The sequence below is a fragment of the Strix aluco genome, chromosome 23 (assembly GCF_031877795.1).
Source record: "Strix aluco isolate bStrAlu1 chromosome 23, bStrAlu1.hap1, whole genome shotgun sequence".
Taxonomy (NCBI): domain Eukaryota; kingdom Metazoa; phylum Chordata; class Aves; order Strigiformes; family Strigidae; genus Strix; species Strix aluco.
This window is the reverse complement of record NC_133953.1, coordinates 2,802,992-2,813,161: the sequence shown is the minus strand read 5'-3', so window position 1 is coordinate 2,813,161 and position 10,170 is coordinate 2,802,992.

The window sequence follows — 10,170 nt, the reverse complement described above, 5'->3', positions numbered from 1 at the left end:
TTATTATTGTCTAACATCTGTGCCAGTGCAACCATATCCATCTCCAAGGCTTAAATATCCTCTTTTGCTATTGTATAGGAACTCCTCACTAGCTTCACACATCCTTATCACACGCCTAGAGGAGGGGGGGCATGAGTTGCTTTTCTCCCTGTTTTCCAGACAGGGAGATGAGAAGCAGAGAGAAATCTAAATGACAAAACCAGGGCCAAAAACCAAATCTGCATCAGTGCCAACATCTGCATCCAAATCTGATGCTCCATGACTGCCCCCTACCAGCCTTCTTCCTTCACGCCCTGTGCCATCAGCCTGGCTGGGCCAGCATCCAGCATAGGACGCTGTGCCCCTACCCAAAGACCTTGGCTTGAGCACAGCCATGCCCCACACAGAGGGAAAGGTCCCCACCCTGCTGGGGACCAGAGTACTAGGTGTCTCACAATTGAGGCCCCACTTCCCATACTGTTTATTTTTCAACCTATTATCTGGTGTAATGTGCAAAATGTGTAACGTGCCTGCTCACAGCACTGGCTTTGCAGTGAACGGTATTTAAATGTCTAAGGGTGGAATGGAAAAAGACCTGCTTTGTATTAAAAGGATGAAGTTCATTCAGCTGAGCTCAGTCTGAACTCCTTGAGCAGGAGGAGGACAAGGGCTCCTTCACTATCTACACCCATACAAGCTCAGCCTTTGTGATCTTTTTTGTAATACCAGTTAACTTTCATTTCTGAACAAAATGGTGTCTTCTAATGTAAAGTGGCAATTTTTTTCCATTTTGGAAATGCTGAAATGTGATGATTCGCCTGTATCTTTCATTCTCTCCCACAGATACATTTGTTATCACATTTCGTGTAAGAATTGACTTATTTACAAAAGTGTTTTCTGCAAAGAATTTCAGTTTCATTAAAGCAGTTTTCTGATGAGGTAGCAGATAATCAGAGAATATCTGACCTTACCTAGTTATAGCTCATCTTCCATCATTAGAACTGAGGAGTTTTTCTGACAGTCTGCCAGCTGCAGAAGTGTTGGATTTCTATGTTAACCATGATCCTGGACCAGGCATGTCGGGGAATCGATCAGGGAGACAGAACCCCGGTCTAGGACAGGCAGGAAGCAATGAGAAATTTAGCTCCTTTCACCCTGACTCTCCTCTGCTGGCGGTGTTGGCAGCATCACTTCTCTCATTTTGCAGTGGCTTGCATGAGACTTTTTGATCCCTGGGGGAACAAATGTCACTCCTTTCAAGCCTGTAGTTTGAAAGAGTCTAGAAGCGCAAAGAGAAAATTAAAACAGAATACAAGACTTCATCTGGTTCTGATGCAAAGTCAAACCAAGCCACTAATGCTTTTTAGTTTCAATCAGCAACTGTGACTTTGGCCACAGCCCCCTGAAACACAACCCACAAGCCCTGAAGCCCAGGTGAGTGTGTTACCAGTGTACCTGCTCCATAGAAGTCCTGGAATACGCTGAGGCATAAATGCTGGGCCTTCTAATACTGCCCTTGTATCCACACGGTGCCTTCCCTTAATGCTTTCCCTAGGACCATTCCTAAAGCCAGAAGTCTGGCAAAAAAGGAGAGGAACAAAACTGAGGAACCAAGTGAATGCAGAAGGCAACCAACAATAGCTGCGAGGGAGATGAGGGAGGCAGAGGCTCAAATGTCTGAATTTACTCTCAGCACCACCTGCTCTGCATTGGCTCACGTTGGAAGGGGATGTTTCGCGTAGTTTTGCTTTGAGGACTCAGGGAGTGTTGGTAGGTTTTTAAGGTTTTCATCCTGATTTTACACCAGTTCCGCAGTTTCCAGACTGGCTGATTTGTGGCAGAATCCCCAGTGGCCATGCAGAACTGTCTCTCCTCCCCCAACTTCTCTTGCTCCTGAGGGCAACTTAACTAACTCACCTGAAAGAATATTTATTTGGCAGTAAAAGCCACAAATAAAACACAGCTGCCTAATGAAGACAGCTTGGTAAGTCTGGTCCATTTTTAATTTTAATGTTGCATGCAATCTCCATTCTCGTCTATGGACTTGTCAGTGGTTTTACAACTTCTGATTATACGAGTGCAGCAGGCGGAGACAGCTCAGTGGAAGAGCTGGGAGAACAGCATTAACAAGTGCCTCTGGGGAATCCAGCCAAAGGAGCCAAGGATTTGTCTACACCGTCATTGCAATGACGGAAAGCAGAGGCTGAGCAAGCACTCTGTTGTGGTGTCCTTTTCACAACCTACCTGTCTACTTATTTATAGGTAGTCAAGTAGCTCTGGGCCCTAAACATAAGGCAAGAGGAGACTTCTGCTTCACCATCAGTGGAGAGAGAGGGACACTTCACCATGTTTTACAGAAGGGCAACTGTTAGAGAAGTAAAATGGATACTGGGGATTTGCCAGTGGGTACAGGGCAGAGGGGCAGTAGCAGACCTTAGGGTCAAGTCTGTAGCCACATTTGCAATCTTGGGCTATCCACCACTGCCTGAGTCCCCATCCTCAAGGCTATCTCCGCCAGTGAAGGGTCCCATCAATAACAAGTGAGCCAGCCTCCTCTCCAGAGCACTGTCCTGTCAATAAAGCCCTCCAAACTCATTCACCTCCTTCCATTAGACAGGCTTGGTGCTAAACAGCTTACAGATCGGAGAGTAAATCTATTCAGAGGCTAAGGATTTTCTGACAGAAAGATGGATACAGAGAAAGCAGTTTCCTTCCCTGCATGAAGAGAGGCAAGCAGAAAAGGGCATGCACATAAAAGCTCAGCACTGTTCCCCTTCAGAGCCCCATGACCTCAGCCATCCTGCATGGCTTGCTCTCCTGCCTGCAGAAACCCCAGGCTCACTGCTTCCATCGTGCCATGAAGGATGCTCTCCTCCACCGCTCAGCGAGCACACCGGCCTTTCTGCTGCCCTGCTGCAGTGGGCACTGAGAGATGCCTGGAGAGCACAGAGGCTGTTGAGGTTAAGGCCACCGTGAGCTGAGGGAGTTGAATGCTGTCTCACAGCTGGAGACTTGGAATGGAAAGGAAATGTGAGCTTGGCTCCATGGACAGTTTTGCCAACCCAGGATTAGGGTTGAAGCAGTCAGCAGAGCAGCACGTGGAACTCCATTACTCTCCTGGATATTGTGACGGTCAGCAGGAGCAGTCTCAGCCCTGAAAGGTTTGCACTTCTCATAGCCAAGGCAGGAGGTATCCCAGCTTTTATGGATAGGAGAATTGGGACCAGGAGGAATTAAACAACAGACTTACAGGGAGTCTATGGCAGATCTCAGAGTCCTTCATCACTTTGCCCCTCCCAGGACTCAGAACAAGGTTCAGTCAAAGCTGCACCCTTTCTCTTTACGATACATCAGAAGCGACTCCCCTGGAAGTACACTGTCCTTACCTGCCTAGCAGCCTGCTATAAGGTGGTGAGCTGTGGGGCTGCACTCATAGCCTGGCCTCACAGGCAGGCATGAGTTGGGAAGGTGGTCAGAGAAGATGCTTCAGACCCTTCAGTCCCCCAGCTCTGGGCTTGCAGGCTCTTCCCTGATGCTGGGCCCCTTTTTTTCCTGGGGAAATGGTACTGCAGCGCAAAGAGTGCTTGGATAAGGTCCACAGACATCAACCCCCAGGGAGAATGGAGTGGTCTCATTCCCCTGGCTCCCCTCCAGGGACCAGTATGTCAGCCACACAAGATGTTTCTTGCATGAAGTGCAGAAACTGCCACCAGATGTGGAGCTGGTGAAAACTAGCCCAGCCATTGACAAATCTTTCTCTGGAGACAGCTGACTCAGATGCTGCTCTGCCTCCCAGGCGTCTCCTGTCGCATAGGCCCTGTCACTCCCGTGTCTCAGAATTAGCCAGGAGGGTTTTCTGCCATCTAGGTTTGACCTTCTAAGGATGTTCAGCATCTTTCAGCATCTGGCCCATTAGGGATGTGACATGCTTCACAGATGTGCAGGACAGCAGGCACAGACTTTGCAGAGCAATGGAGACCTCATTCCTCCTTCTTGCTCACCATGTCTTTCCAGGGACTGAAGACACACAGTCTGCCTGACTCCTTCAGGTCTCAGCAGGGATTCTGGGGCAACACACAACAGCATACCCAGGTGACCATGATGCTTTTCCTAAAGGAAGAGACATTGTCTCACATTCCCAGCCAAATGATGCTCTCCAACCTTCATGCTAATTATTCATGACTCTCCAGTCTGGTCCTGCCTGAGGAGGGGTGGTGGAGAGGATAGCTTTTGCTCTGCTCTTGCAGGACAGAAACACCTGCAGTCCATCCTGCTTCTAGCTGCCAGCATGCTGTTAGGAAGCATCTTTCTGCTGCTGCCACCCACTGCTCTGCAACCAGACCCCTGGCAGGAGTCTCTGTGGGATTACAGACATTCAGCTACAAAGCCCAGTAAACCTGCCGCTGCCCGCAAAGGGGAATCTGAGTCTTCCTTCTGTCCCTTGACACATTTATCTGTTTCCAGCCACACGGGAAATTCCTGTGCACTTCAGGGGCTCTCACCAACCTGGGTTGCAGTTTGGCTTTGTACCAATACCTGAAGCTACCCTGCTGGCTGGGTTTCCCAAGGGGCAAGGAAGAGGCTTGTCTGTCTTTACAGGTAATTAAATCTGGATTAAAACAAGATCTTACTGGAATCCAGCCTGGGGGAAATTGTAAAGAGCTTCATGGAGGTGAAGCTCTACAACTAGAGCTCAGGCAGTGCGGTGCCCTTTCTCTGTCTCCTGAAAGCAAGGGGGTAGTGAAAAACCTGCAGAAGCTGGTTTGGGAACCTGTCCATAGCCAAAGAACAGCTTGACTGCTCCAGCACAACCCTGCCCATCACATGCAGCGCTCTGTTCTACCTACAGGAATGCAGGTAGCCATAAGTGAGCCCTGACTCATGTAAAACCAAGCTGAGTCCCTAATTCGCCCTAAAATTTCACATTATTGCTTTGTGGGGTTCCCAGGAGCACTGCATGGTACTCTCTCCTGCTGGGCAGCTTCAGAGCTTGCTCAGCTGCCTCCCAGCACTGCCATGTCCCCAGCGCTCCCGCTGCCGAGGGTTGGTCAGGCTGCACCCCGCTCTGCAGGAACAAAGGACTGCCTCGCTGAACCTCAGACTCTTTGAGGAGGGGACCAGGCTGGATTGAAGTGGTCTTCAACTGGAAGGACTGGTTTGCAGCTTCCTCCTGCAAAGTATAACTGAGCCCACTGCTGCCTCGCACGCACTTCTGTCACCAGCTCCTCCTCCTCCAGCCTGCTGGGCACTTTCCATGGTGTGTCCTTGCCACCAAGCAGACATCAGGGCTCGCGTTCCCTGCTGGATTCCCACAGCACCCCTGCCCATGTGCTTCCTCCCGGCTGCTGCATAATGGGCCTGAAAACACAGAACCAATATGCAAATCTGACATTTAATTTGGACATGAGAGTTTAATGAGACTGTGGAGATTCTGCCACTCGCAGCCTCCACATCCTGCAACCTGCAGGATTTAACATTCCTTTAATTGAACACGTCCCCACCACACATGTACGAACGCATGCTCACGTGCACGCACTCTCCAACACAATCCACCCTTTGCAGAACAGTTGCTCCCAACTCCCCTCTCTGTCCGTGCCTCCTCCCAGGCTCCTGTGGCCACAGGGCAAATATGGGGACTGTGACTCTTCAGTAGCCACATCTGGTCTTTCCAAAAGCATCTCAGTTCAGAAGAGACACATATTTTCCTACCCCAATTTTGAGACCTCTTTTAAGATGGTGCTTTGGTTTAGTGACTCCTAAAGAACTTGGCTCTGCTGCCAGAGGGCTGGGGGCATACAGTTCATGAGCTACTGTGCTATCTTGCTCTGCAAGAGAAGGACGATATACCAAGAACTGGATCTGCTGACTGCTGGCGTGAAGAGGGAAGGGCACAGATCACGCCTTGCGAAGCTTCTCCTCCCATCCCACAAGACCTGCAAAGTATTTCCCTGCCAGAACAAGCACTTCATTCAGGGAGAACGTATCCCATCCACTAGCCCCCATGACAAAGATACCTTGCTGGTGGGAAGAGGGTCAACTCTCCACTTTAACAGCTCCATACCAGCCTCGTCCCTGAGCATCTGTCTGAGCAAAGGTAGGATGGGCATCCCTACAGCCCCCTGTTTGCCAAACCCTGTCCTCTTCTGCAAGGTGGGAAAGGAAGAAAAACACATCCTCCCCGATTCACGGGCTCACTCTGACCTGAAAGGCACTCCTAGAAACTAGAGCTAAACTGTAACAAATTGAACCATAATTAATCTGCCTCCTCGACTGCAACAGCCTGACATCAGTGTGTTGGTGAGAGTCCCAAATACAATGTGCATCGGGTACACTAGTCCCGAAGAGGGTAACTGGGAATGAGCTCTCAGGCCCTCTGAAGAATCCTTAAAACTCCCAGTGAAGAAGAACACAAATAATCAAATAACAAATCCCAAGCAAATGCAGGAACTCCTACATCCAGCAAGGAGATGCTCCTTTGTGCCACCTGCCTGAATGCAAAGGCTTCCACCAGCTCTCAGCACAGAAACTTCACTGTCTTTTTATTTGAAGAGGATTACGGAGCTGCCATTCAGTAAATGAAGTGCCACTCCAAACGGCTGCACTGTGGCATGCCCTTATTCAGACAGAGAACCTTGCTGGGGCCACAGAAGCTGCAGGCAAGGGCTGCCCCTGGCCTTGGAGCTCTGCAGAGATAAGTAATGCCTGAGAGTGCATGCACAGGAGCCAGGAGACGAGTGAAAAAGCAGGAGGAGAACTTCTTTTCATCATTTCCGCTGCTCCCCTGACAGCTACAGCCAGGTTTTTCTTTTCCAGCAGCCTCTTTCCTCCCAGGTTGCAGCCACAGCACTGAACTGCTCCTCTGGCAACTGAAATATAGGTCCCATTTTCCCTGCTTTCCTGGGAGGGGGCAGAAGAGTACATGTCACTCCCCTTCCCTACTGCTTTATATCAAAACAAATTGTTCCCAGAACCCATTATAGCCACAGTAATCACGACACCCTTTGCATAGGGCTGATTACCCAGCATCACAGATGACAAAGAAAGTGAGATGCAAGCCCCAGCTCTAAGTGTGCCACATTTAATTGCTGGGGAATGTGAGCTGGGGAGAGGCTGTACAGCTGGTGAAGAGACAGGGAGACCCAATCTAGGGCTGGAAGAGGGGAAATGTGAGCTGATCCAGGGCAGAAGATCAGTGGGAAGAGGCAGGTATGTGGGACATGAGCTCTCTTCAGCACGAGCAGGCTCCGGGATGAAATATTAATGCCAGCATCCTGAGAAGGCAGCAAGCAGCAGTGTCTGCGCCGCTTGGCCATGAATAAAAGATGGTCCTGAAAATGGGGAAGAGCAGCAAATTAATTACTCTAAGCAAAAGTCTCTGCACTCCCATTAACGAACAAGCCTGGAATCCTCCCACATGCAGCTCAGTTTGGGGAACACGCAGAGGCACAGAGGGAAAAAGGACAGCAGAAGCAGGGTCTTCTCCTGGTGACCTGGGGTCTCTCATTGTCCAGCAGTGCCTTTAACCTCAAGCTGAGGTCCAGGTTCAGGTCCCCATCATGTCTAGCCTGCCAGCTTTGAGAGTTCAGCCTCTGCGAGCTCAGACTCCTCTTCTGTGCTCTGGCTCCCTCAGGTTTTAACTCCAAGCCCACGCAGGCTCCTTCTCGGATCGCTGTCTCTGCAGTGACCCTGAAAAATGGTCATCGTTTCCTCTTCACTCACCTCCCTCCTTTCCCTGGGCCAAACTCCCCATGACCGAGGTCAGGGGGTCCCTCTGGACACAGGACTCGTGGGCCCCAAGACCCCGCCAAGGATGCAGGGCTGGTGAAGGAGGAATGGGAAGGAGCAGCCGCAGCTGAAATGGTGCCAGGTAAGGGGTGCGGTGGAAGCTGCACCTGGGGTCCCAGCCCAAACACCAGACGTGGCTGGCAGGAGAAGATAGAGGTGCCACAAAGCTGCTATATCACCCCAAGCAGGAGCCAACGCATTGCACCAAGAGAGGCTGAAGGAAGGCTGCAGATTCCTAACCCTGCACTCCGAGAGCTGCGCAGGCTGAAATAGCCCAGCTCTGAGCCAAACCCTGGGGCCCAGCCAGCTGCTCCCAGGCGAGCTAGCAGGAGGACAGGGCTCTCTCCTGCAGGAGGGCTCAGAGTTGCTCCTGCCTGCAAGAGAAGACAGTCTGGTTTCTCTTCATTCAGAGCTGGGAATTTTCTGGGTGCTGCTCAGTGGCTGCCCTGCCCCAGGCTAATTCCTTATGCTGCGCCAGTTGACTGGAAACAGAGCAGTGGGGGCTGCTGCAGGTGGAGAGCCACCCTCAGCACCAAGAGACAACTGATCTCCTCTTCTGAAGCTTTGCCCATAAATTATAGATTTTAAGCAGTGTTTGTTTAAAATATTCAGTTTGCCACTTAAAAAAGAATACTCATACACACCAGGAATGGGGAGAAGGACGGGGGTGAGGGCTGCATTCCCACTTGGAGGAGGGGGAGGGAAGCAGACAGGAGGGAGGTGTTTCCCTGACTAATAAGCCAGCATCCCTCCCGGAGGATGTGCAGTCCGACACGTGAGCCACCTGCACTGCAGCTTTGCCTGCCTCTCCCTCCAGCACACAGCTCAGGCCCAGCAAAGGTCCACAGGAGCAACAACCTGTGCTTTTTCCACCCCGTATACCAGCGTGCAGGTCACCCCACAGGCTTCCCTTCGAGCCTGCAGGACAGCACTGCGTTCACAAAGTCAGGGCAAAGGCAGCTCAGGTGCTCTGAGGACAGGAAGGAGGGGACGTGGTAGGAAAACATCCCTCTACGCACACCTCCCCTTACCTAAAAGCACAATCATTGCTTTGATTAAAAATCCAGCTCTTCAGCTGACATGGCCAAGGGGCCTCTGTAAAAGGTGAGATGCAGGGAGCAGTAGCCGAGATATTTCTCATCAATGAAAAATGCTCTTCGTCTCTGCTCTGGGCGCATCCCAGCCCTGCCAGTCACCAGAGCCTACATTGCCGCCCGATGGTGAAGAAGAAGCAGGGCCCTGCTGCAGTATAAAGGGATTTCTCCTCTAGGTTGCAGCACTTCTCAGGCTGAGGCAGGCTCTCACTATCTTCTGGGATGGATTTCACATGGAAGAGACTGCAGATAGCATTGGTGAAGAGACACAACCTTACAGGAGATGACTAAAGACATACCTCAGCTTTTCCTGCCCCTCGAAGCTCGCTTGTGCTCAGGTACATCTTGCAGTGGGGTTCAGGCAGCAGCAGTCCAGCTGCAGAGAGATGTTCAGGAAGGCACAGATCTCCTCCCAACAAACCCAGATACACCAAAGGGCTGCTGCTGTGCACACCCACTGCCCAGCTCCTTCTGTAAAAGCATTGGAGGAATTCTCAGAAAGACAAAGGTTTTCACTGCTGTGTGCTCAGTGCTTGCTGTTTGTCAAGACCTCTGCCAGAAAAACCAAAGTGGCTGGAGGCAAACGAGACAGTTACAGCCAGGGTACCTAGAAATGCCATCACCTGTACTGTGTCGTAGCAGCATCTGTGGGGAACCTGACCCACAGCCTTGGCCTTGCAACACCAAGTGCTGTGGAGAGTTTTAGGAAAACCCAGCCTAGCTGAGGTCAGTAGCAGGTGAGCAGCCATGCAGGGGCTGGACCTTGCTCAGAGAAGAAAGACAAAGTTCACCTTTAATAAAAGGAACGCAGCCCAGGGTCAGGCAGAGCTAGTGGAAGGGGCTGCAGCTTCAAATCCCGGCTACCCCATATCTTACATGATTTTATCAGGGTCACACCCAGCTGGGAGCTGGCTCTCCTGAGTCTCCAGTCAGTAGCTCTGGGGGATCTCCCTGTGATCTGATGATGGCCGGCTGCCAGGACCACCAGCCCAGGGGCACTCTGCCTTTCCTTCCTGCCACCTGGCTGATGCTCCAGGCCCAGCCCTCCTCCTGGCACCTCATGTGTGTGCATGTGCCCGGTCTGCAGACACATCTTTAAGCAAAGATACCTCCTTCTAAAGGGCCCTCCCAGGCTCACCCCAGCATGCAGGTAACCTAAGGCATGTCCTGGGGCTCATCCTGTCCAGGGAATACTAAGTGCCTGCCTGGGAAAGCAGGGAGAGGTGTCCAGGATGCTCCTAGTCCTGGCAAGGGGCAGCTGGGTGTTTCAGTCAGCAGGCTCAGGGAGTCTGCAGCTGAACCAGCCTCGCCC